Source organism: Pseudopodoces humilis, chromosome 10 (assembly GCF_049639895.1).
Source record: "Pseudopodoces humilis isolate 2021_Gansu_Grassland_sample_001 chromosome 10, ASM4963989v1, whole genome shotgun sequence".
Classification (NCBI taxonomy): Eukaryota; Metazoa; Chordata; class Aves; order Passeriformes; family Paridae; genus Pseudopodoces; species Pseudopodoces humilis.
Genome location: NC_142209.1, coordinates 11,576,366 through 11,602,702, shown reverse-complemented (window position 1 = coordinate 11,602,702; position 26,337 = coordinate 11,576,366).

Genomic DNA, 26,337 nt, shown 5'->3' with positions numbered 1-26,337 from the left:
CAAACCCCATACAGTAATGTAAATTTCAGTCTATTTAATTCTTAATTGTGATTCTGTTATAATTATATATAAAATAATTAGGGAATTCCACTGGATAGAGCAGTATCCAAAATTTCCCTTCATATCTTGGGCAGACAAGGTTAGCTCTTCAAAGAAGGTAGTACTGGGTGAAGTTGCCTCTGTATCACTGTGATTCTGCCTAAATTAAGTTTATGCATAATTATTTTATTATTATTCTAGAATAGTCAAGCATCTTTCAGATATAGAGCAAAGTGTGGGACTTTTTTCCTTTTTTGTTATTATTTTTATTTAGAAAAGGTTTGCTTAAACAATTATTCTCTTGTACATTTGTTTTACAACTGAAAAAAGACTCATTTATATAGATTTCTCAAAATAGCAAGACAAAAACCACATCATAGTACTACCATCAGCATATATGCACATTCAATTAAACCTACCCTTAAGGGATATCTAAAAACATCCCAAGAGAGAGCAAAAACTGGCAAATTATACAAGTCTACAATAACTTAAGGAGGTGTAGAAAGAATGTTTTCCATGGTTAAGATTCTAGCTACCTGCATTTCTTCAGCTTCTTTGTAACCACTCCCTAATTTCAGTCATATGGCATTTTAGATCATATGTGCAAAATTTCAGGGTTATCAGATAAAAAAGAAAATTCATGTAGCTTCAACATCAGATTTTACCTTCACAAAGTTCGGCTATTGCATAACTTTTCTCTTGCAGATATAATGTTATTGTGCACAATAAACATTAATGCTTTGAGAAGACTGAATTATTAAAAAGAAGACTGGACTTGCAAGAACTTAACCCTTCAGAAAAAAACCCAAATGAACAAAAAACAAAAACCCAACATTATTTTGCACAGAGGATGAAGGAAGAAAAGAGAATCAGCATCTCTAAGGAATAACCTATCAAGGAGAAAAGAGTTTGTCACAAATTGTTTTCTCATATGGCTGTTACTGTTAGACTCAAGTTAAGAGGTCAGTCTTTTCATGCAGCAAATTAGTGTCCAACAAATAAAGGACCAAAGAAAAGTTTCACTCTTTCTTGCATGCCTTATACTGCCAGAGTTAAAAATGACCAGTGAGGGATCTGAGCTGAGCTCTTGCAGAGATTGTTTTCTTTCACTCTACGTGTCACTGAGCTGCAGCCACCCCTCCATGTGTCAGTAAAAAGGATTCTCACAGGTCTAGGCTGAAGGACCAACAATGAACTCCTAATTTATCCAACAACTTGAATAAACACTCCACTGATGTATTCTGTCAAAACAGTAATTTTTTATGTAGGATTGATCATTATTAGCCATTATCTACCCTAAGCACTATTTTGTCTAAATACAAAGATTCTAAACTTAATTGGACAAAATGTAGATCCTGTAATCCATACTATTCACCTCATTAGTGTTAAGCCTTTCCCCAATTCTCTGATTTAATTGCAAATATTTGGTTCACTGAAGCTAATATCCTTTTTGTCATTGTTTTGCAGTTAAAATCAACAGAACTCTGCCAAAGATATAGATTACCAATAAAGGTTTATCCTTTTATAATTACTTCAAAGCCCATACCAGGCAAGCAAAAGTCATTATTATGCAGGCTAAACAAAATGGCAAAGGATTTTCTAATGCTGAATATTCAAGAAATCAATGCAGGTAAGCTGTCTTCATAAACACCTTACAAGACTTTATAAATTTAAGGCATTTTGGAGCAGCATTTAGATGTTTCCGGTGTTCAGAATATTGTTCAGGAGCAAATATGAGCAGCTTTTGAAGACTTATGGCTCAATACATTGTTTCAAAATCTACTGTTTTCAAAGAGAATTAGCCAAAATTAAACTTCTATCTTCTGAACCTATAACTTCTTTTGAATTTCTATTTATGATCTTAATAAAGCTTGCAATGGTTTTACAGATACAATATTTAATACTTTCACTTCTTAATCTGATTTGTGATACTCTGAACATGTAAAGCCACAGAATTAACTCAACTGGTCACCTAATCCATTATAAAAGCTGCTCCCATTAGGTGAACTTCAATAGAAACAAGAGATTGCTCTAGTAGTAAAATAAATCACCTGCAGATAATTTTCTTGAAAATGTTATATCTCTAATCATGTAGCTCTATTCTATTAAATGAAAACAAAGCAAAAAGGGATTACGCTTATATCTTATATGTTTATTATATAGTCTGATATATTGCCAGCATGAAAATGAATGGTATATTAACATATATAACACAAAGAAATTTTTATTAATTTCAAGCCACTACTCAAGTACATTTACAATTTAAAGTAAACCCTATGGATTCCAATTTTATCTTAGGTTATTTTCTTGACAGTAGCTAATTTCTATGACAAAGTTTATTTTTTTGAGTCTCCTGTGGATTCTGTGGATCAAATACTGCAAAAAATCCTCTGGACCCTTTTTTCATATGTGCAGACATTCTCATTGTGCTCTCAGCAAGTAGCACAACTTGCACTGAGATAGGAACATACTTGCTGGCTGAGAGGCTTACTGCCTCCCAAATGCTATCAAGGAACCAGCAACAGGTCAGCAACAATACTGAGCAGTAAGTACTGACCACAGTGATGTGCTTTGTTAATCCCACTTTGTATCGTGCTGTAAAGCAGGTAAGGCGTGCTTGGCCTAGTTAGACACATTTATGCTGCAAACCACAGTTATGCCCATTCACCTGGCCTACCCTCAAAACTCAGCATGGCCACAGAAATTTATTTTCAGGATCATGTTACCCAAGTTCTCTGTTTGCTTTCCTTAAGATAAATACTAGCACACGGATGAAGAAGTGAGAATTTACTCTCATACCTTGTGTGATTAAAAAAATGCTCTTATGGAAGGGGAGAGAGAAATGAAATCAAAAGTGGTTTGTGAAATAAATAAAAAAGAGAGGAGCTAGTGCTAAAAAATATACTGATGCAATCTTAAACATATGTTTAAAGAGCTTTGGGAAAAAAAAAAAAAAAAAAGAAAATTAACAGATAATGTTATTCAGCTGTCAGACAACTGGACAGAGCTTCAGCTTGAAGAAGTTCACACTTCCATAAGCACCTAGTGATAGAGTGTTGGTCTCTTCAAAGCCACTAAAATTGCTTCTCATAAGTGCTGTTACTCGGGCAGGCACAAGTTTAAAAAAAAAATAGAGATCATACTGAATCTTTCCATCAGGAAGCTACAGATACTTTACAGCCATGCTGGTATTTAAACTCCAGAGGAAAACCCTAGATGTGAAGTGTTGGTTTCAGAGAGATTTGCATCTATTTGGTTGAGAATACAACATGAATTATGAAATACTGAGTTTTTAGGCATCACTCTGACTCTCCGACTTATCAGTTTCAAGGGATTTAGTGCACTCCAGTGAAGGTCAAACTATCTGGCACTCTGGAAATACAATGAAACCAACTCTTTGGGTTATATAAAGAAATCTTCTGTAACTATTTTCCTAAGCCAGTCAGAAAAAATATTTTTTCTCCTTCATAGGCAATCTAGTAGAAAAATCTCTCTTTGAAATACTTTGGCTGATAATAAACTCTACTGGGAGAAACAAAAATATTCTGTTTAAAAACACTTCTAGGCAATTTTTTTTTCATTCTTCAAATTAAATGTCTATAATTTTTCATTTAGCATTTGGTTGCAACACATTACAGGACACCCTCCACCCTTCGGAGGCGCATAGCATTTTGTGTGCTATGTGCAGTTCTCTGCTCTCAAAGGAACAGCCAGACAAGCCTGGTGACAACTAGCATTGCAGAGATTGCTGGCTCAGAGGAAGTTATCCACCAACCTGAACAATTACAGGATTTCTTATCCTCTCATAAACATGGCATTGTCAACAGAAAAAAAATTCTCTATGAGGGGTGGTCACATAGGTGGGTGTGGGGAGACACTGGAACAGCACACAGCACTACACAGAAAACCTCTGATGCAACATGAAATTTGTTATTTTCTAGTTAGATTTCCCCCAGATTATTTTCCACTAGTTAGGTTATTCATTTGACAGTGAACCACCTGCTTCTCAGGGGTGCTATAGTTCCTCCTTGTTACTTGGTACATTGAACCTGACATTTTGTTTTGCCTTACATCTCAATTTCATTGTCACTCAGACCTTTAGAAATTGTTGATGTAATACTGTAATCTATTCTCACAGTGATATTTAAATACTATATGCTTTACTCAGAACACTGTGATAGATCCCTTGAAACCTCCTGTCAATATGAATTATCAGTCATATTTTGTTTTCCTTTTAATCCTTTTCACTTAATAGGCCTCAATATCATTCTGTGAAATAACTGATTTTTTGCTACTGCCTAACAGGACATAATTTAAAAATATATCTTAAAAAATCAGTCTGTCCTTATTCTACAGTTCTTTCTTTTATCAAATCAGAACTTGTGTCACAGTTACTGGCTATTAGATTTATTTATACACAACTATTTCAGTTTGGCTTACTTGCTTTGTCAGTTACTTAAAGAGCTCAATAAGAAAAGGGTTTTCTGGAGTTGTGCTCTAGTAAAAACATCCCAAAAATTAATAGAACTACAGTGAATAACATAAGAAACAAAGAAAATTATATATTAGCTTAAAGTTATAATTCAAGTTTCTACACAGGGCTTACCTGAAAAGCTGTGGACATTTTGATTCTCTGCAAGTTCAGGGACAGCCATAAAAATTGGCATTGAAGACTACAGCACAGATAGAGCACACTTCTTCTAGCATGTTTCACTGCTGGGCTTGGTACCAGCACATGCATCACCCATGCTGGACACAAGAAGAAAATTACACTAAGAAGATTTTACAACAAATCCTAAAGTTATGAGCCCTCATGAAGGACACCAAAGGAAAAAATAGCAGAAGTGCCTCCATAGGCAGGGATTATAACAATGTAGGTAAGAAACTCCAAGTATCATCAGTAAGAAACTTCAGAAACTGCAGACATGAGTAGTAACCGAGCTGTTTGCTTTCCTGCTTAATCTGGTTTAGAACTTATTCCTATCCATTTTCATGTAAAGAAACATGAATTAAAATCCTGTAAAGACAAAACCAAATTAAAATCTCCTTCCCTGGTAAAATACTTATTACATAACACATGTTTAAGAAAAGTTTGAACAACATCTACAATTCATACTCAGCCCAACCCTTAAACAAATCTTACATTGTGTGCCAATGATAGTTCCCACCTTCCCTCCAAATATGAACTTGAGAAAAAAAAAAAAAAAAAATAAAATAGAGGGATATTTTGCAAAATGTCTTGGTGGGTTTTTTGATTTTATCCCCTATGAAGATTTTGTAGTCTCACAATTTGTCCCTGGATGACATTATGTTCTGTTCAGAAACACAATACTTCAGCATTAGCACAGTAAGGCACTGCAGAGCAGTTGCAAAAGCCTCCAATCAAAAGAGAAAATATGATTTGGTTTCTGGGTTTGGTTTGTTTAGGTTCTTTTGGGTTTTTTGTTTGGTTTATTTTTTTTTTACAGAGAGCACTACAGCATAGGCTTCTGGGGTGCTTTAGAGATTTGTCAGACAAGTCATTTTATTTCCTAAAAAGAAGTTGAATATTTAGATTAATTTGCTAATACAATGAGTATGATACAGCACATGGAACTCCAGTTCCCCAAACATTATTAATTCATTTCACAAACATATACTCAATTTTTAAATAGAAATAGACACTTTAAACATGATGAAATGTAAGAGTAAAAAAATCCCGTCTGCCTGTCATTTACTGTTCACACTGAAGACTGCAAAATTGTTTCCTTATGATTCAAATTCTCATGACAAATAACTGCACTGTCATTTCTAGTGCCATAGTACATAATACTGAACGCATTGCAAAGCAAACAGTAGTTGATCATACACTCAAGCAAAAACACCTGACATGAAAACACAAGAGGCTAGTGATTTCTCAAGTCACCAGTGTTTTTCAGTAGGGCTTTCTCTATGTACAACATTACCATTCCAGAAACATGGCATAAACTAAAGGATTTTTCTCACACAATTCCTTGTGTTCTGGTGTCCCAAATCCAAGGGTTTTTAAACAGTCTATTAAAGGCTTTCCAGATTAAATCGGTTGGTGAGAACATGGTGCTAATAATGCCAAGGTTGTGGATTTGATCCCTTTATGGGGCATTTACTTCAAAGCTGGACTAAGTGATCCTTGAGGGTTCCCTTCCAATCAGAATACTCTGTGATAATTTAGAATTATATATATAATACCTGATAATATATTTATGTTCTTCATCATTATGTCTGCTTATCACAATCACTCTTGAACTCCTGGGGATGGACTGTGACTAGCTCACCTTGAGGCCCATTAAAAGGAAGACGAAACCTCGTGCAAAAACTGAAGGGGAAAGCAAGGGGCAGAATTCCTGACCTTCACCTTCCCTTCCCCACCACCATCGCCTGCTGCGGGACACCCTGAGGCCTCCTGGAGCAGCTGTGGTGATAATTTATGCCATGATTTTTAAAGCAACCTTAGCTTTTTCTAACTTTTTCTTTCTCTTTGCCTCTCTTACTATTAAATAAAAATATATACTTTTTTTTTTTTTTGCATAAACATTTAACCTCCTTTGGGTTTTATCTCAGTTTTTTGGGGAATATTTGGAACCTTCAAAGTTCTTTCCATTTTATTCACAAACACTTCACTGCCTTTGCTGCTCTGTGTTTAAACTGGATTTTAACTCCTAAAAAGATATGATTGACAGGTTGAAGAGGGAAGACAAAAGGTGGCTGGGAAAAGAGCAGTTTTACAGGGTTATGCAGTGCTTCCTCTAATTTGTTACTAGATGTTTAAGTCTATGTAACTTTTAACTACCACTGCTCAGTGCTTATAGAGCAGGTTAAGATGTTAGGGCAGCTTGCTGGACTGAGCACATAGGCACTGTGTGAGGGCTGAGGGCACTGGCAGCAGGTCTGGTCAGCAGGTGCATCCCCACTGGGGTCTGCACAGTCACACCAGGCTTCCTACCAGCCCCAGCCTGGATTTCCCATGACAGAGCCCCAGATCTCCAGATTGTTGGAAAGTGAGACAAAATTTAATATTTTTTGTACCTTTATTCAGTCTTGTTCACCTCTGTCGGGGGGAAAGGAATTTTAAGTTTCTTTTCAAAGGGCTGTTTCATCACTCAAGGCTTGATGTGCTTAACATCTCAACAGACTGGGGGTAGCACAGAAGATACATGAAAGATAATGACCGTCAACCCCAAACGTCACCTCTGGCATGGCTGGAAACACCTGGTCCTGAAAAGACTGGTAAGATATGAGAGTGAGGACCTAATTAGCATGGGAGGCGAAGAAATCGGTAACCAACAGGAAACCAAATACTAAGAACCGAGTAGCCTTGGACCAATGAACATTGAACCATGAATTTCTATGGGTTTTGACTGTATAAGTATCTGAAAAGTCTAGTAAAATTCATGTGTCATAGAATGATTTTCTCTGCACGCCTGGGCTATGTGTGAATGAAATGATTTCTGTTGCATGTGCTGGCCAGAACAACATCCTTGCCAGAATAAAGTAATGACTTGATTCTCTAATACTAAAAATGTTGTTGGAGTGTTATTTTTGTTTTTCCCACAGTTTTGGTGACAGAAGGACATCACAATTTTGGCACTTAATCTAACATTGTCTCTTAATGAACCAAGAGGTTTTCTAGATTCTCCTGATGACTACAGAAGACAGGGTTTTTTTTATAACTAAGCACAGCATATGCATTGTTTCTAGGTAGATATAATACAGATATAATTGAACATTGTAGCTAAGCATTCAATTCAGTCATTTCAATCTTTCTCAGGTATCAGACTCAGTGTCAAAGGTATATCAGTACTTGCTAAATGAGCTTATAAAATAGAAACACTTTCTCAGGTTAAAAAAAAAATTTAAAAATCTTAATCCAAATTATCTAGAGCCAGATTGTTCCTAACTCGTTCCATGGGTGATATCTTCAGTCACAAGTACTCCTTTAATCTGTATGTTTGATACAATTTAATTAATCAGTCTACAGAAATTCTATCTTACTACTGTTAGCACTTGCCAATTATGAAGTAGCCACTAATGTCAGCTTCCTTTGGGGAGCTGACTGAAAACTTACAAAAACACTGGCAAATCAACAGCTCCAAAGACAGCTGTTCCACAGAGTAACACTGAGAAATCTGCATGGCTGGCCCAAAGCAGCTGCTGAGAAAATTCTCTCTTCTGTATTGGATGAATTCTTGGCTTGTACCACATGAAGTCTTACAGCATGAACGGTTCTCTTACTGTTGCTGAAACAATGTCAAAATACATTTCTTACCATGGAAAACACCAGGACACCCAGTCTGAACAGTTACTAGCTTCATTCAGGGGAGCCAAGCAGTATATTTAGGATGGCTACAATGTACAAGACATGTTCAGCATCTGTAGCCATCTTTCTTGCTTTTTGTCACAAGAACTGTGTGGCACTCAGCATTCAATTCAGATTCATGGCCTCCAGGGGCATACAATTACATCAGGTATCTTTCCTGAGTTGAAACATGCTTTAAAATATGATCCAGTTTTCATACAGACTCTGAAACCAAAATGACAATGGAAACTAAAATCAAAGCTCTAAGAACAGGCAGCATTACCAGCATTAATGTGTCTGTACAGGCACTAAATGTGAGTCTGGGAGAAGAGGACTGCAGTTTTGAATAGTGCCTGTCTTAATAGCTGCCCTTTCGTGCAACTGTAATTTATTTTCAATTATTTCTGTGAATAAGCTTTCAAAAATGTGTTGATACATTAGGATATTTAATTAACTAATAATAAGAGAAGTTACAAGCAATCAGATATATTTTTTCAACAATTTATCACTTGAATTAATGTTCAGCTTCTTTATTTGCATGACTTTACAAGTTTCTTTTACTCAAATGCTGCACCAAGTTGCATCCTTTCTTAAATCTGATATTTTATCTCCAGTTTAGATTTTTCCATCTTTCCCAGAACAAACTGGCAAAGGGAGCAAACCAGGGAAGAGATCAGCAATGAAACTGTGATTTTCAAATTGATTTGTAAACAGCCATAATGCAAAGCAGGCACTAATTTATTGGTGCTCTGTAAACCTCTGGCTAATTTATCAACCTAGGCACTGTGTAGTGCAGAAAGCACTGGGAAGGGAAGAGTCAGAGAGAGGTCAGTGCTTGAACTGCAGCGCATTTCCACTGAGGCCCTGCACAGCCATGGGCCTGGGCAGCGCACATCAGACACTCCAGCAGCATTCCCTGGGCCTGCCTTTCCCAGCCAAATCTGGCAAACAAAAGGCATTAATACAGATTTGAAAAGCCGTATACCCATTCTGTTAGTTCAACTAATCCACAGTGTTTGATTAGATTGCAAATAGGCTTCAGCTGCAACTGCAGCCCCTGAAGCACCACAGTGCAGGAAGGGGAAAAGCCACTCACTCAAACCTGTGTCAGAACCTTTGCTGGGAGCACTTACAGGCATCGGAGTGCTTGATGTCACTTTTGCAAAAATTGCAAAAAAATCCCTGCTGCACCTCACCTGAGAGCCTGAAAGGCTTCGGCACAATTTGTTCAGTCCTTCAACTACCAAAATATGAGCAAGCCTCCCAACACAGCCTCTGCTGCAGGAGGGGAAGCCAGTTCCCTGTGCTCCTCAGCCCCCGTACATCCTGCAGGAACGTCCCTCCCAGACTGCCATACCAAGGTGGGAGCTGTTCTCTTAAATTTACATTTCACTTAAATAACAAAATTCTTAACAGGATACTATTAACAAGACCTAAGGACTACATACAACAGTTAATCATCTCAAATATATTAAATTCATATGGACATGGAGGGAAAAGGCAACTGAAAACAGACAGGCTTTAACTTCTGCTCTTGACTTTTGCTGCACTACTTCAATCAAAGAAATTGCTGGCTTCTCTCTTCCACAAATCTATTGTGAGAGGTACATCTTTGTGATTAGAAAAGCTGCAAACCCAGCAATCTCTTAACCCAGCAAGTCTGTTTCTCAGGACAAAGACAAGTGCCTATTTCCCAGCTTTGAGACAAACTTACTTCTCTCTTTTGATGAAAAAAGGATTTTCCATGACCCAGAGGTTGCATGTTAACAGAAGCTATTTCTGCTCAATCAAGTGGCACAACAGGACCCTGCTCTGGAGAAAAGAAAACCAGGGAAGTTCAAATGGTTCAAGCAGGCACACCAAAGGGATCTGTAGGAACCTCCATGCTGGCTTTCTGGCTCCACTCCTCAGAAGGTGAAGGGCGAAGTCAGAAAGGAGGCTGCACCAAGGGGCTGTGCAGAGCATCCTCACCACAGTCCCAGCTCAATGGCAGTAAACAGCAGTGCTCAAATATTGAAATGTAGAAAAATTAATACTGTTTTTTTCAGGTGATTAATGAAATCAAATGTCAGGTCCATGACTTCTTAAAATAACACTTTTTTTTTCTAGCACTGTTGTTTTGGATTCAGCTCAGTAAGACAAAACAAACACCGTTTAGGAACACAGATGAAAAAGTTTTGATACTCCAAAATCCGTTTCTACATCAGTGTCATGGATTAAAAAGAATGAATATTATTCATATCTCTAAACATATTCAATTGAGATTGATTTCTGTTTTTTCTGATAGCAGTGTATCTTATATAACTTCTGAGATTGAAAAAAACCCCAAAAACAATGCATACATTTTTGATCTGGGATTTAATTTTATATATTTAAGCACAATTTGTTGGCTTACAGCACACTAGTTGGGTTACAGCAAATATTGCATTTTAAAACTTTATGGAACTAATTTATAGTGTAGGGCAGGCACAGACTTGATCTCCTGGCAGCAAAATTTTATGTTTCCATTTCAGCAATACTGCCTAACACAATAATATCAGGCCAGCAAATCTTAAATATAAGTTAAGCTAACATGATCCATTGCCTTATAAAGCAAAAGTACCCTGTGGAGTCATGCTGAATATGCCAAGTGATTTTTCAAAATTTAATCATCCTAAATGTCAGATAAAGGTGCTTTTGCTGTCATTCTTTAAAACCAGGAAAGAAATCTGAGTGTGCCTTCAAGTTATACAGAAAACTGTTCCAAAATAGCTGTGTTAAAATATTAATCTGCTGTTTGCTAAACGAAAGGAAGGAAATATTGACGTGTTTTATTGAAAAATAAAGAATTGTATATTTTTCCCAATAAAGATCACCAGTTTTCATATCAATATAAATATTATTATTTCCTTCTGAGCTCAATTTATCTTTTGATGATGCTTCCATAGTAGATGTTGTACAATGACAACAACAATATTCTGATAAAAAATTTCAGTATGCCTCTAATCAAACATGTGTTGACTTTAATTCTGAAGTTGGCCAAATAAACATGTTGGAAAGTTTCATGACCATGCTCTTAACCAGTCCCACTCATGGAATGTGATTGACATGGAGACTATTAACTAGATGTCTGCACAAGGAAATGTGATATCACAGGCTCCATGGGACTGAATAGAAAGTAGGAGTTGAATTAGACCTAGGAATTTGAATATTTTTAAAGAAAATTATGGCTTATTCATAGTGCTTCCCTTAAGGCCACCTTATTGAGGTGAGTGAGAGAAGATGTCCTGAATTATTTTTTGGAATTTCACCTTTAGAAAGAGTGAATATCATTATATAAAATTAAGTAAAATAAAATAACCAGCATATCATAACTGACACTAGAAAATCTCAGAAAAAAAAGGAGAGATAAAGAAATACTATGGTTAGATAAATGATTACGTTAATAACTATTTTAAACTATGAAGAACTGTGGATGTTATCAATGGATTTCACCCCACTCATTCTCTTTTCTTTAATGTCATGTATAAAATACTTCACATATACAGTTTCTATGCTACCACATGGATCAAAGCAGTCTGTAAAATTCTCCATGTCCTGCAGCTCATGGTATTTAATTTTAGGAGGAAATCAGGCTTGGATTAAGCTTTGAGCCATCATCTGATCTTTCAGAACCTGTAACCTTACTTGGCAACTTGTACACACAAATGAAATGTGCATAATGAGTCATAGTCAAATTCAGGTAACACTCCAATAAACAAGCCTGTGATGGAAAACCACAGCAGACCTCAGGACTGCAGTATTCTGTTTAGCACACATTGCCATGCATTCAGGAATGGTGGAATGTTCAAACAAACAAGTCAGACTCCCCCTCCCTCCCACCCACCACTTAAAAACCCCAACACACAATAAAAGCAAAAACACAAATCAAACCAACAACAGAATCCATAAACCCACTCACCCCCCCAAAAAAATGAACAAAAAACTAAACAAAAAATCCCCAACTAAATCTATACACCAAAAATCCCATCCCATGCATCAAAAAACAAACTTCCCAAAAATTAACACAACCCCCAAGAACACCTTAAGACAGAGACAATGCCTCCATCCTGAAAGGTGCTCAGAGCACCTACAGCTCTGCATGCTGCAATGAAATTTGAAGAGATGCCAGGAATCCTGCCAAAAGATATTCCTGAAAATCATCTTTATAAAACCCACTTTAAGGGAGAAATACCTTTTTGTACATGCAATACAGCCATGCTATTTGAAAGCAAATAAGGCTGTCATTTTTTATAGCAGTTCACTGATTACATATATAAATTTATATCTATATATTTCATTCCTTGCCCCAAGTGACATAAATTATGCTTATAACAAGGCCTAAAGAAGGTTTCTAAACATGAAGACTAACACCTGTCAGTGAAATTCAAGCACAAGACTAGAGGCCTCCAGTGAGTGACTGATGAAACCAATGCCACTGTTCACCATTTCTACATTCAATGGCTACCCACAAGACATAAAAGGCAACTGTATTTCTATATATTAGTGAAACTTAAGATGTTGGGTTTTTTTTTAATCAAAAATATGTAAAGCAATACAATTGCCATATTGTAAAAGTTACTGTCTTTTTGATAATTCACTGAGGGAATATCAAAGTCCAGAGGATGAAAAACACTGAACAATAAGACACTTAGAGGCTGCAATCATCAGAATAAGCATTTTACTCTGCATGAGAAAGAGTTATGCTTGACTGCATTTTCTACTAAACCCACAAATTATTTGTCAGTTCATCTTGTTACAAATTACAATATTTATTTACTTTATTGCAGCTACACTGCTTCTAATATGGATTTACTTGTCCTAATAACTTGTGTCCATACAGCTTATCTCTATCAATTTTATTGTTGTGTCATTGAAATTCCCCTCAAATTTTCTTGTTCAAAACAAGAGAAATAGAAATAAAATTAATTAAATACATGTGTATTATATAACCACATCTCAGACACTTTCGATTAACTTTTTCCCAATGTCATTATTCTATTATTTAGCATTCCCTTCTCATTTAGCCAGTTAGTCCACACTGCTTGTTTAGTTTTGGTGACCACCCAACTGACCCAAAAGTTTCTCATTCTTTTCTGATTACTGCAAAACCATCTACATGCTCACAAGGTAGATAGCCTATGCAATTCTTATTTTTAAGGCAAATGCACCTACTAGCCACAAATTAAATCAGTTCCCAGCTGAGTAGCAATGGCTTCAAAAAGCATTAAAGATGTAAGAATAGCTTCAGTTTAGATATATGTGATGGCACGAGTGAGCAAGATGAAATAGTTTTTCCAGTTAAATATTTTTTTTAACAAAATATATAACTGGGGATGGAAAGACTAGGAAATGTTTCTGAAGACATATTTATATAATTAACTTGTCCTACCAGACACTACCAGATTTTTACCTGTCCTTTACCTTAAGTTTTGTAGTACAAGTCTGTGAGCTAAGCAACAAGACACCCAGTAAATAAAAGATTTGTAAATTGTCACACATATTTTTTCTGTTAAGGACAGAAAACATATCAAATATTATTTCAGATTTTTTAAGCAGCACAGCATAAATTAACAGTGCTGCTGAAGCCCCATTTTCACCAGAAATTTAAAACAAGGCAAAACGTTAATTAAAGACTGTCAAGAACTTGCCTTACATACAGTAAAATATATTAAGCACTTCATTTACCATAAAACATAAACTTTTGTTTTCAAAAGATTAGTAAGAGGGTCTTAGAAAAGACAAAACCACCAAAAAAAGAAATAAAAAAGAATCAGAAAAAGCAGAAAGAATAAGTCATGCCTCAGACTTTGTTCATCTCCAAAGAAAGACATGGAACAAGGGAAAAGGAATAGAGAACTAAAGATTTATAAAAGCAACTAAGATTTGAGATTTTGCTTATACTAGGAACATAGAGTTTTCCTTAAACCAAGGTATAAAACTTAACTGCTAAAAGTTTCACTTTTCTTAGCTGAAAGGACCTATTCACACGACAGTCAATCAGATTCCAGAATGGTGCAACCTGCAGCTCCACGAACTGTTCCCTCTGGGCCAGGTCATCATATTCACAACCATTTCATCAAGAACCTTCAAATACCCCAGGGCATTCCAGTTTACAAATCATTCAGAATTCTAACTCAGCCAGGTAACCTTGTGGGATTCCTTACTTAGAGCTTAATCAGTGGAATGAGGTCTATAATGCCAGGATGTAGCTTCACCTGGGACAAATTTCTGCAAAATTGCAATAAGGGCTTTAGACAACAATCTAACACAGTTTAGAAAAAAAAAAAATAAAAAAATAAAGAAAGTATGGATGTTATTGCTACAAAAGACAAAGTAAAAGTTTGTATTATTTTATTAGGTTATGTGTTTTTTTAAAATTACTATTATTTTTCCTTAAAGCAGACAACAAGCCAAGTCAAACAAACTACAATACAAAATGTAGATGCTGTAGTACAATATTAATTTCTAGTAATGTATTTTTTTTCACAGCCACTTGCTCTAAGGTTTAGCAAATAATCTGGATGTGGTTTGCAGAATTATCATCCTGCTTATTAAGCAGATGTAATATTAAGCACTGCAGGAGGCTGCCAAATTGGAATTCATTATGAGTAAATCTCATAACGAAAATTAATTCTTTAGAAGTCTATTAATTTGCATTAAATGCCAGTAGGTATATATTATATTATACAACAAAAATATGCAGTAATGTGTATATGTAACACAGATGGAGCATATATATATATATACATATATATATATATACACATATATATATACATATATATATATATATATATATATATATATATATACACATATATATATATATATATATATATATATATATATATATATATATCACCACCTTCTCTCTCTCAAATCTTTCCTGGGTTGGGGAAAAAAGGAGAAAGCTGGAGTAGCCACTGAGGATGACACACTTTTTCTCTCAGCTTTGTGTCCTCTCTAGTTTTGCCATAGCATCAAAGCTAAATCTTCCTCCTTTGGCATCATTAGCCTGATTCTTTGGCTGTGGAGAAAAGAAATTGTGATTTGAGAGGGTTTTGAAGGCATCTGATCCCCCTTCAGACTGGAGTCTGTCGTGTAATCCCTAGCTTGGGTCGGTATCACCATCTCTGGCACACAGATCCCTGGCTCTCTCCTTTGAGGCACAAACACGGGCTGGCAACCCCAGCCCATTTCTGTGCATATATCCCTGAAATCCAGGCTGAACTTATCCCTGAGCACAGGAACAGCATCCTGTGCTGGCCATGGGGACACTGCTGGGAGCAGCAGCCCCAGCACTGGAGCTGGATCACAGGGTCTGGGTTCCCTGGGCCAGCGCAGCTGGCAGGCACCAGGAGCAGACTGAACCTAGAAAGATCTCTAATAGCATGCGTTGTCACCAGCCCAGGTTTTGATCCTGCTGGCATCTTCTGTCCCCCTTCAGCAGAGGATATATTCTGTCAGAGCAGCTGTACAGGCTGGACCAGGATCTCTATAAAGTCCCATACCAGGAGCACTGAGGACCACTATTTGAGCCTTGGTGACTAAACTAGATAAAGGCTTCATTCCCATTCTACTGATTTTCTGCCTTACAATGGAATTGAAAGTTAGGGCAGCTTTGTCTTAACTTCCAGCTAAATTTCAATACTACCAATAAATTCTGTTCATAAACAAATATTTTAAGCACAATATGCCAGACATCCCACAGATCAAAACAATTTTCCCTGAGCATAGTTGTTCTTTATTCACCCAGAAAAAAAAGAGCAAGACTATTTGTGAAAGGATGATTAAAATGGAGCATCATGTTCACTGAAATAAACACAAACATCATATTTAACTCAAAATAGTTACGATTTGTGACAACATTAATAACACTAAGTGCAGCTTTAAACTATTCAATAAAATTTATTCTGGTTTTAGAGAGGAATATTTAAGAGAAAAAAGCTATATACTAAACAATAAGATTACACCATTTACACAAATAATTTTTGTGTTTCTCTCATCATAGAAATCATATCATGCATCAATGTGCATAAGCCATAGGAGCAGGAGGATGAAGCAGTCCCAGTAACAGAAAAGAACACTGCTAGCAGTTTGGCAATTCCATCTCAAGTAGCCCATTTCCCATTCTGAATTCTGCCCTGTTTCCATTAATGAATATCATATTCACTACAAGACAGAGCTGCAGCTTCTTCCAAAGGCAAGAATTAACTATAAAAATGTCACTTGTTTATATGAAGCATGTCATCCATTTTCAAATGAAAAATATTGGAAATACCAGCAATTTTATATACTTCCAAGATAAAACTTCACAACTTTTCACTTTCAAATGGTATTATGTCAAATTTAATTTTATAAAAATTAAAGAGTTAAAAAGAATGCTTCTCTGTCAAGTATTTATATTTTTTCCTCCAAGTGGTATTATTCAAAGTGCCTCTAAAAAAACCCACAAATCTGTGTCAGATTGATTTATTTTTCTTAACTTCTTTTTACTTTCCTTTTGTTTCAGCAGTCAAGCAAAAAAATCCATTATTTGTCTAGTTCTGCTCTGCTATACTTAATGTTCTTATGGTGCTCTCAGAAGAGAACACAGGACAGCATACCAATCACTCTTGGCAACACGCTGGGTGGTTTGCATGTTTAAATCAGGGAAACCTCAGACAGCTTTGGGGCTCATAAAAATCAGCCATGGCTGAGCCGCAGATGAGACTTTTCTGTATGCTAAGCATTCATAGCAGCAGGCCTTCTCAAAAGGATAAACTGTCTCATTATGACTGTAGCTGTATTCAGGTTGGAGACTAAAATATACCAGATCCTCGAGGATTTGCAATGAAAGCTGTAGGTGTTATTCTCAGTATTCAACCTTTTTGGCTCATTTTGCCTAATTCTGTCCACAAACTTTGAGGTTCTGCAGGTAGTGATGAATACTTAGGACCTATATTCAAAATATTTTGACTTGCTGTTTGATCCACCTGACATGCCCAGGTGGTATTACTGATAGGCTTGTGCACAGTGAGGCCAATAATACTGCTAAGCACTTTTCCCCTGTTTCTATACTTGATTTTTCAGCTCATGTGTTGCACTGGGTTCCTTGGTTTTGCAGAGACTTGGATTAAACTAAAGTCCTGTCATTTAATCTGCAAGTTTGCAACAGATTTCCTTCTTGTCATTTTAGGGCAAGAGCAAGGGGAGTTGTACCTCCCCTTGGGGAACTACAAGGATAGGAATTTGGAATAACAGTGGGGACTATTTCTTCTATGCTTAGCATGTGCTGCAGCTACTTCAGATTTGGAAAATGATTCTTCATATTGTAGACTCCTGCTATAGGTTTGTGAATGAACTTTCTGCATCCCAAGTTTTATAAGAATATAAATTAATATTTTGTTAATTAAATGTCTATTAAAACCCTCATTCTTTCAATTTGACCATTAATATTCAGGAAAGAGCAAAACAGAAAGCAGTAATTAAAATCAATAGTATTCCAAAGCAAAATATTTCAAAAAGTCAATCTCCATCATGGTGATACAGAACCATGAGTCCCATCAAAACCTTGAAAATATTTGCTCATAGCAAGCATAGTTTCACCCTTTTCTGCCTTTTCTTTGTTGTTTTTATTTTTTGTCTTTTACTTTATTCCTTAATCTGAGATTGAAAATAGATGGTATTTGCATCTTACATTTCAATGATGATTTACTTCAACTTGTCCTCAGCTAAAATAATTATTTATTACAGTTCAAATTCTAAATATTAAAAAGTTTTAACTATAAACCTCATAGCTTTCTCAGACAATAACTCTTGCATCTAATTCAGCTTTTTCTCGGAAATATACTAGCCATTAATCATCACAGAAACCATATTTCTGCTCTCTCTAGGCAAAATGATTCTGTAGCACCACCTAGTGAGATGACATCACTGTCTGTGATGGAATCCTGAATTCTCAATCAATATTGATCTGCCACTTCCACTTTTGGAGAACCTAACTGGTTTCAAGATTGTAATTCAAGTTCCAACACACAATTCATGATACACAGTGATGCAACGGGTCGTAGGAAACCTTTTTTCCACGTTCAGAACAGAGCAAGTTCATTGCCCGCTGCAGAGATGGACCACCTCCTTCCCCTCTCCTTGAGATGTCTGCTTGGAAAACACAGTAGTATCGGCCAGGTCTTGAGTATTCCTTCCTACCTTTATCTTATTGCACCATTGCTCATTAAAAGCATACTCTGAACTTCCTTCACCACCAGACTGTAAAAGTGAACTCCATGAAGGCTGGAAAACTCCATTGTATTATTGTGAACAAGCACTGGACTTAAGGAACCTTGAGTGTACATGATTTGGTAATGAGATCCTTCAAATCGAGCAGGTTTCATCTATTAGCAATCTAACCTTTCAATGAGGTCTACATGGAAACTGAAGAACAGCAAGTTTTTTAGTGCCTAAATCCAAAGAAAACTTTCTCCTGAACTCTTGTGATGATCAGCATATTGGCATGAAGTATGAAATTAGATTATCTCTCTCTTAGCTTGCATAACTACAAAGTTTTAATAAAAGTCTGACAATCCTATTTTACCAAAGATTGGCTGTTCCAACCCTCCAACTTCCAACCATTTAGTTGAAAAAAGAGTCAGGCATGAGCTGATTTTCAATTGCTTAAGATAGGCAGAATAGGGATACACCTGGAAGACATTTACTAAAAAGGGTAAACAACACAAAATACTCCAAACATTTAAATTATTCTTTTTATCCAGGAACTCCTTGAGAGATCTACAAAATGAAAACTGCTGGAATAAATACACTGTGAGAACCTGTAATGTCCTCCTTAGGCTTAACAACTAAGAAACATCTTTCTGACAAACAGTGAAACAGGTGTCGAGAGAGTTGGTGTTGAGCCACCTTGGAGATTTTCATAACTCAACTATTCCTGAGCAACCTGACCTAACCTCAGATTTGGTCATGCTTCAAGATGAGGGCTGGGACCTGAGCAACTGTGGCCTCACAAAAATGAGTACACTCTACCATTCAGTTTCCTGCTTCTCTTTGCCAAATCGCAAAACATCAAAACAGCAGTCCCTGGGAGAGGTAGAGGAACAGAAATTGATTGCTATGAATGTAGAAATCAAAATAGTATCAAATATATATCCATCTTTTAAATTCTGAAAGCCAGCTTTCAGAACCAAAGCGGCATCGTGCTTAAACCAAAAGCTAATTGTGGCAGAAAGAAGGTTGCTTTGTATGACTTTGGACAAGTCATTCAGTAGTTCTCAGGGGAAATTAACTATAAAGTACAGAAATTTAAAGGATCCAGCTACACCTCATCTTTATATAACATAATAAATTCTTTAATCCAAAATTTCTGCATTAACCAAAACTTCTCTTGTATTTTCTACAACTGAACTGAAACACATCTTTAAATTAGTTAATTTTGCTTGGAAGCAGAGCGTGCAGGTGTACACCAGTCATTAAAAGCACAATGTGATCAATTCATGCTTCTATTGATGTCATGTTTGGATATTTTCTGTGTTGCTTCTCATTCAAGACCACACATACCTAGTGCAAACCTTTGCTTTCTTTTTGATGGATTTCTGACATTCTGATCATGAGTCTATTATCTGACTGCTTATCAGTCACTTCCTTAAGCTCCCTGTACTCCCACTGCACAGCTAAAGAGAAAACACCAAACTATTTCAGGCTTTCAGCCACACAAGCAGTTCATCCTGCACAGCTCTCTCACCCCACCAGCACTGCATTGACTCATTAAGAGCACCCCATCAATGAAACAGGATGGTACTTCCTAACTATATATTCAAGTCTAAGCATTACATATTTTTAGGAACCTTTCCTAGAAAAAAAATGAATAAAATATTCCTTATTCACAACAGAATAGAGGATGAGTTGTCTTTCTTCAATTTTTCTCCCATCTGCTTAAGAACAGGCAGCTCTTAAAAAGGGATTTTCTCCATTTTTAACTCTTCTCTTTTAATTTTCAATATTTAATGTCATTTTCCCATTTCTGTCTCATCATATAGCATTCCTCTCTGTTACATCTTTATCTGTATCTGTACCCTGTACATTCAAATATATTAAATGTTTCCAACATGAAGGACCTGGCTACAGTTCAATACAATGACAGGTTAATGTTCTCATGTCTTTGGAATAGTGGTACATCCATTTACTTGAAATATTGAAAAATAATAAGATACCATTTGCATTTCTTTGTCCCTGTTTTTATGGAGTTTCTAAGTAGAAGCAATGTCTAAATACTTTATCAGTGAAGCTAATTTCTATTGGCACCGTGATGTTGAGAGCAATCTAGACAAATGCACAAACTGAGACTTGAACTGCACCAGGTAACTCTCAGCCAGTGCACACAGCCCCAGTGCTGTTGTCCTCTCCCTCCCTAAGTGCAGGGAGCATCTGTATATGACAGCAAAGGACCATGAAACATAAAAAAAAGGCACCAGAGAAAGCACGGAAAAGTACCTGGGAGGTAATATTTGGTTTTCAAACATTAGAAAAGTTGTTCAAATTTTCAGTCTATTAAAACTATTTACTGGATGCTGCAAGACTATGAGGAAATAGGCTGCAGAAAGCATCCAGAACAAAGCACTGAATAACATTTCTTGATGCTACTTCTGTAAACAGCACACTGGGGCACAGGAGTCTGTCTACTGGTACAACCCAGGAATATATTTTGTATGTTCTTAAAAATCTGTGATTTTGTCATGGTAATTATCTCCTGTGAAACAGGTGAATGAAGTGACCAGTGTCATGGCATCCACCTCCTGTATTTTTCATTAAATTCATGGAATCCATTCAGTTAAAATTCCAGCCATTACTGAAGAAAAGCACATCTTTTAGTTCTTGTATTCAGATCGCAGTTAAATTAAAAAGGTTTTTTAAAAAATTGTGTGGACACAGTAAGTAAAGGAATAAGAGCATAAAGATGTGCCTGCACTACTGTTGAAAAGTTAATCCAATGTGAAAAGCAGAAATGCAATCCATTGGTCTACTCTAATTAGAGACATAGCCACATTTTAATGTATATTCCTGAAAATAATTGCTAGAAGTCTATGAAATGAATAGTTAGATGCACTAAAAGTAGGTATTATGCATGGAACTCTGATATGAAACTACTGTGATATTTCCTCTGTAAAAATCCCCAAACTCTCTATGTAAACTCTTTTTAGAGAGTACGTCTTCCTTAATTTTCTGAAAGAAATCTGAATTCATTCAAAAAGAAAGAATTTCATGACTCATACAGTAAGTTGTTTGGAAATGACCCTGGGTTGCAAGTGATTGTTATGAGCTCTGATGTATATCACCAATTATAATGAAACTTATGTTTCTTCACATGGCTCATAATTTTTAAATGGAGACAGCTGAAACTTTGAAAATAAGAGACTGATAGCTGCTGATGTTCTTGAGTCATAAACTATGAAATATAATCTAATCAGGTCAAACTTTATCTATGCCACATATATTTTAGATGCTTGGTTGTTGTCTGTTTCCCTTTTTAATGAAAAGAAAAGGCTAAGATATCTATTGCAAATACAACACTATATCATTTTCAGATTTAATCTAAATCTGGAATCACCAGGCAGAGAAAATTAATATTTTTGCCATGCTCTGTCCTTAGTTTCAGATAACCTAATTTTACCAGACTTCACTTTAGATTATTCCTATTTTTTTTTTTATTCTTCCACTTTTAAGTGCAAGGAATATAAAAAATAAAACCAAAAACTTTAAATCAAATTTAATATGTCCAAAAAGCTCAGATTCCACCTGTGTATAAATCTTCTGACTGAAGCTTAAATAATTGCAGTTTACAAGCATTTAATTAGGTTTATAAAGCAGCCTAAAAGAAAATAAACATCCCTCAACAGTGCAGTGAGCACTGCTTAGGCAAGTGTATGAGGTAAGGGCGTATCAGAGTTCTAAGTGCAGTCACTCAGAAACAAGTACAGGCCACCCAATTTATGGTTCCCAACATGTGTTCATTACCAGGTGGTTGCTGAAACACAGCACTGAAGGTAAGTCTCTATGCATCTGCTTCTTAACTCTGGCAGATAAATAAAACCTGCTTTATTAATAAACCAAACAAACAAAAAAGTAGTTTTCTAAGCCTGTACTTCGACTATCCTGAGCAAGTGACTTAGCAGCAGTCCAGCACAGCAGAGAAGGGATGAGGCAAGAGCCATGCCAACCAGATCAGCACTGCTGTTTGCCAGCTTGGAGATGCTGGATTCTGTCACTCTGAGCAGCCACCAAATCAATGACACAACCACCACCACCCCAAATTAGCAATTAAACTTACAGTGCAAAATCTAACACTGTCTTCCGCTACCTCTAGTGATCTTATCTGACAATAGTATTTTGTGCTAGGGGAACAAGTCGGTTTTTTAAAGTATGCTCTCAGTACTTAATTCTATTAAAAATTCATGCCTTAAGCTTCCAAATTGGTTTTAAAATTTTCACATATACTTTGAACAGGTTACTTTACATTGTTGCTCTTGGAAGCACCACAGAAGAGTGTTTGTCCAGACAAGAGCATGCTTGTTACCCTACCACATGAAGTATTCACTTTGATTGCTGACAAGAGACTTTCTTTTTTGCATACACATACAGATAGTTAGAAGAGTAATACATTTTTGAGGGTTATTGCCCTCAAAAAGCATATTTTTTGACCAAAGGATAGAAGACTTCACTTTCATTAGCATACTTGCTACTCTGACAACCAAGGACTGACCTGAGACAAACATTTTTTTCAGTAGCCCAAATACCAACTTGTGAGAACCCTTTAGAAAAGGTTCCCTGCATATTTCCCCTGCTGGAACAAGCCTTCAGGAACAATTAAGTAGTATTAAGATTTTACTAGGAAACAAAACACCATTCAGTTCTGCCAAATATACAAATCTGTATGAGCAGGATGAGTGAAAGAAATGTCAGCACATCATCAGCTATTTGACAACCTTCCCATTTTCTTCTTGGAGAGCAACTTTTTGGGACAACCTCCAGAAGTGGCTGCAGTGCCAGCTGTGGACCATAGGGAAGTTGCCCTCTTCCCCAGCAATTTTCCTACGCATTTTCCCAAACCATGACCTGGTTCACACGGGGAGCTGAGCTTAAAGCTCAGATGCTCCTGAGCAAGGGAAGTTATTCATGATTACACATCCGTTGCTAACAGCTCACACGCAATAACCAAAGCTGCCTTAGAGTGTGATCAGATAATGTGCTCTGAAGGCATCTGAAATGCAATTGACTGTGTCTGGTATTGATAAAACAATTATCACCTTCCAGTAATAACTCATGAGAAAATTTTATCATTTTCATAAGATCAGCATATTTTGCTCATAGAATTTAAAAAATAAAAGGATGGATTGACAGAAAAAAGAATTCTGGTCAGATGCCTCACCAACTGCCAGGGGGAAAATTAACCTCAGGCATGATGCACAAGTTGGGTATTAAAATCCAAAGATAAGATGTCATTTCAGTGCCACCATGTTTCAGAGAGTTATGGTCATGTCATTAGTGCAAAGCCTAGGGATAATTACCATGCCCAAGGGAATCTAAGTCAGAAACACACAAACCACTTGCATGTGACCACACAAGTTTTTCAAAGACAGCAGGATGCTATTTGCCCGTTTCCCACCTCACCTGAACAGGTGAGCCATTTACAACAACTCCAGGACACTCCACTCCCTTTACTATTTTGGGGTTATTAGCTACCCAAATGCATCACAGTGAAACAGAATCTCCACTTTTTGTTCCTGAGAAGCATGATGATGCCATGATTTTAATCTCAAAAAGAAAGAGAAGAGTAGCAACTATTTATTTGCTTTTCCTCAGCTGTTCTAACATTGCTGCTGGCATTTCTATCACTGCCATTATGTTGCTGTTTTAAGTGTTTTTGCAATCAGATCTGAACCTTACAACCAAGTTATCTTTTACCCAGTTTTCTTCCTCCTCAGTAGAAAAGGAAACTGAAGATCTGTCCACAGAGAAAACAGAAAAGCACAGCTAATAATGGTGAGGCTTCCAATTCCTGATCACTGTCTACAGAGTAATTCTGCTTTACAAATTGGAGTACATTTAAAAAAAAAATAAAATCTCATCTAGCTGATGATATATGGGGAATTTACCACCAGGCTCAAGGCAGTGCCTAGCAACAAAGTGCTTAGAGTACAATAATCACTAATAGTATTTTGTAATAATTTCAGAAGAAAGAGCAAGAATCAAATGGATTTGATGCTTCAGTGTAGTGTCAAACACTTTAGAACAGCAGTCAGGGACTGTGTTATGTTTAAGTCCCACACCATACATGATTTCCATATTAAATCTCTAGTACAGATTATCCTAAGCATTTTAATAGCATTACATTGACTTCACATGATTAGAAACACCCAAACCACCTCACGATCCATTTGGCAGTCCCGCTCTACCAAATTATTCTGCAAACATTCTTTCCCTGATTGGAATCATCTTTCTTTAAATGAACTCATTGTAATGAGCATGCCTATGTACTTGGTAACACATAGTACAGGGAAAATAATGGCTGTTTAAATATCATTCAAGTCCTGCAATTAAAATAAATGATATGAATAAAATATCAATTAGATGTTGATAATAAGAGACTTTATGCAATTTTCTTCCCAAAGGATCAGAAATCAACAGTAACAGTGATAGTGCAAGTTACATCTGGAAAAGAGAACACCCATAAAAATATATGTAATCTGAAACACTTTACACATAGGAAACAAGTCAAGCTGTTTGAACTGTTTCTCATTTACATGAGAAACAAGCTTTTCTCATTGAAATTACTGTCACAGTGATTCCCAAAGGCTTCAACAACAAAACTTTTCTTACTGTATTTCAAAGCTGTTGTGCATTGGGTGTTTTGCAGTTGTTTCTTTTTGGCTCCCTATGTCTGCAAACAACAGTTTCTACTGACTACTTTATATTATTTATGTTCAATCTGGACAATTCTAGGCAGTTCCTGCTGCAGAGAAATCACTGGAATTGCCAGACTGTCCACCCAGTATGTTAATCAACACATTTAAACACATAATTTGTTCTTATAAATTGGGCACTGCAGAGCAGGAGATGACAGAGGGAGTCTCTGGGATAGTCTAATATCAAGACCTGCTAATCTTCCTTTTTCCACCAGGTTAACTCTTTGTTAGGGCACAAAGGACAGACTGTTCAAGTTTTTTTTAAAAGTGATGCTCGATAAAGCTCTGACAGGGACAGGCTCCACTGAGATCAGCAAAAAAAACCTGCCCACATCCACTTCCTCAGGTCTAAGTTTGACTGAAAGAGAGTGAAAATGTTCCATAGTGGACAATAGTGGCAGTGAGAAAGACAAAGGCAGATGTACCAAAGACGGACTCTCTCACTGGTGAAGAAAGTGGAATTTTACAAAACAGACAAGTTACTTGGACAAAAGGTTTTCTTTACAGATTGCCTTACAAATTCCAAATGGCAACGGTAAATGAGCTCTCAGCTCCTGTAACACTGCTCAAGCTGAACCAAATGCCGCTCCATCAAACACTGTAAATGGTGACTCTTACATTTTGCTCTGTCTCTTTAACTTAATGTTGCTGTCCTAGAGAAAAAATTGTTGACCACAAGCAAAACCAAAGTGTGGGAGCCAGTAAGCTGTCAATTAAATAAAGCAAATGTTCGCATGATCAGAGGTACTGTCCAGAAATCTGTTTCATTATTAATGTCTAACTTAAGTATCATCTATTACTTTAGAGCTGGCTAAGTTTTCTGCATTAATTGGAAATAAATACCCAGTGTGAAATGCTATTATTCACCTTTTATGCTCAATTTGCTTACAATCTAGTAGAAGTATAATTTGTTCCTATTATAAACTTACATATTCTTTAAATAATTTCCCTGTGGAGTCTTGAAACTGAGATACTGATGGATTTGCATTGAATGCCTCCTCAAACCCGACA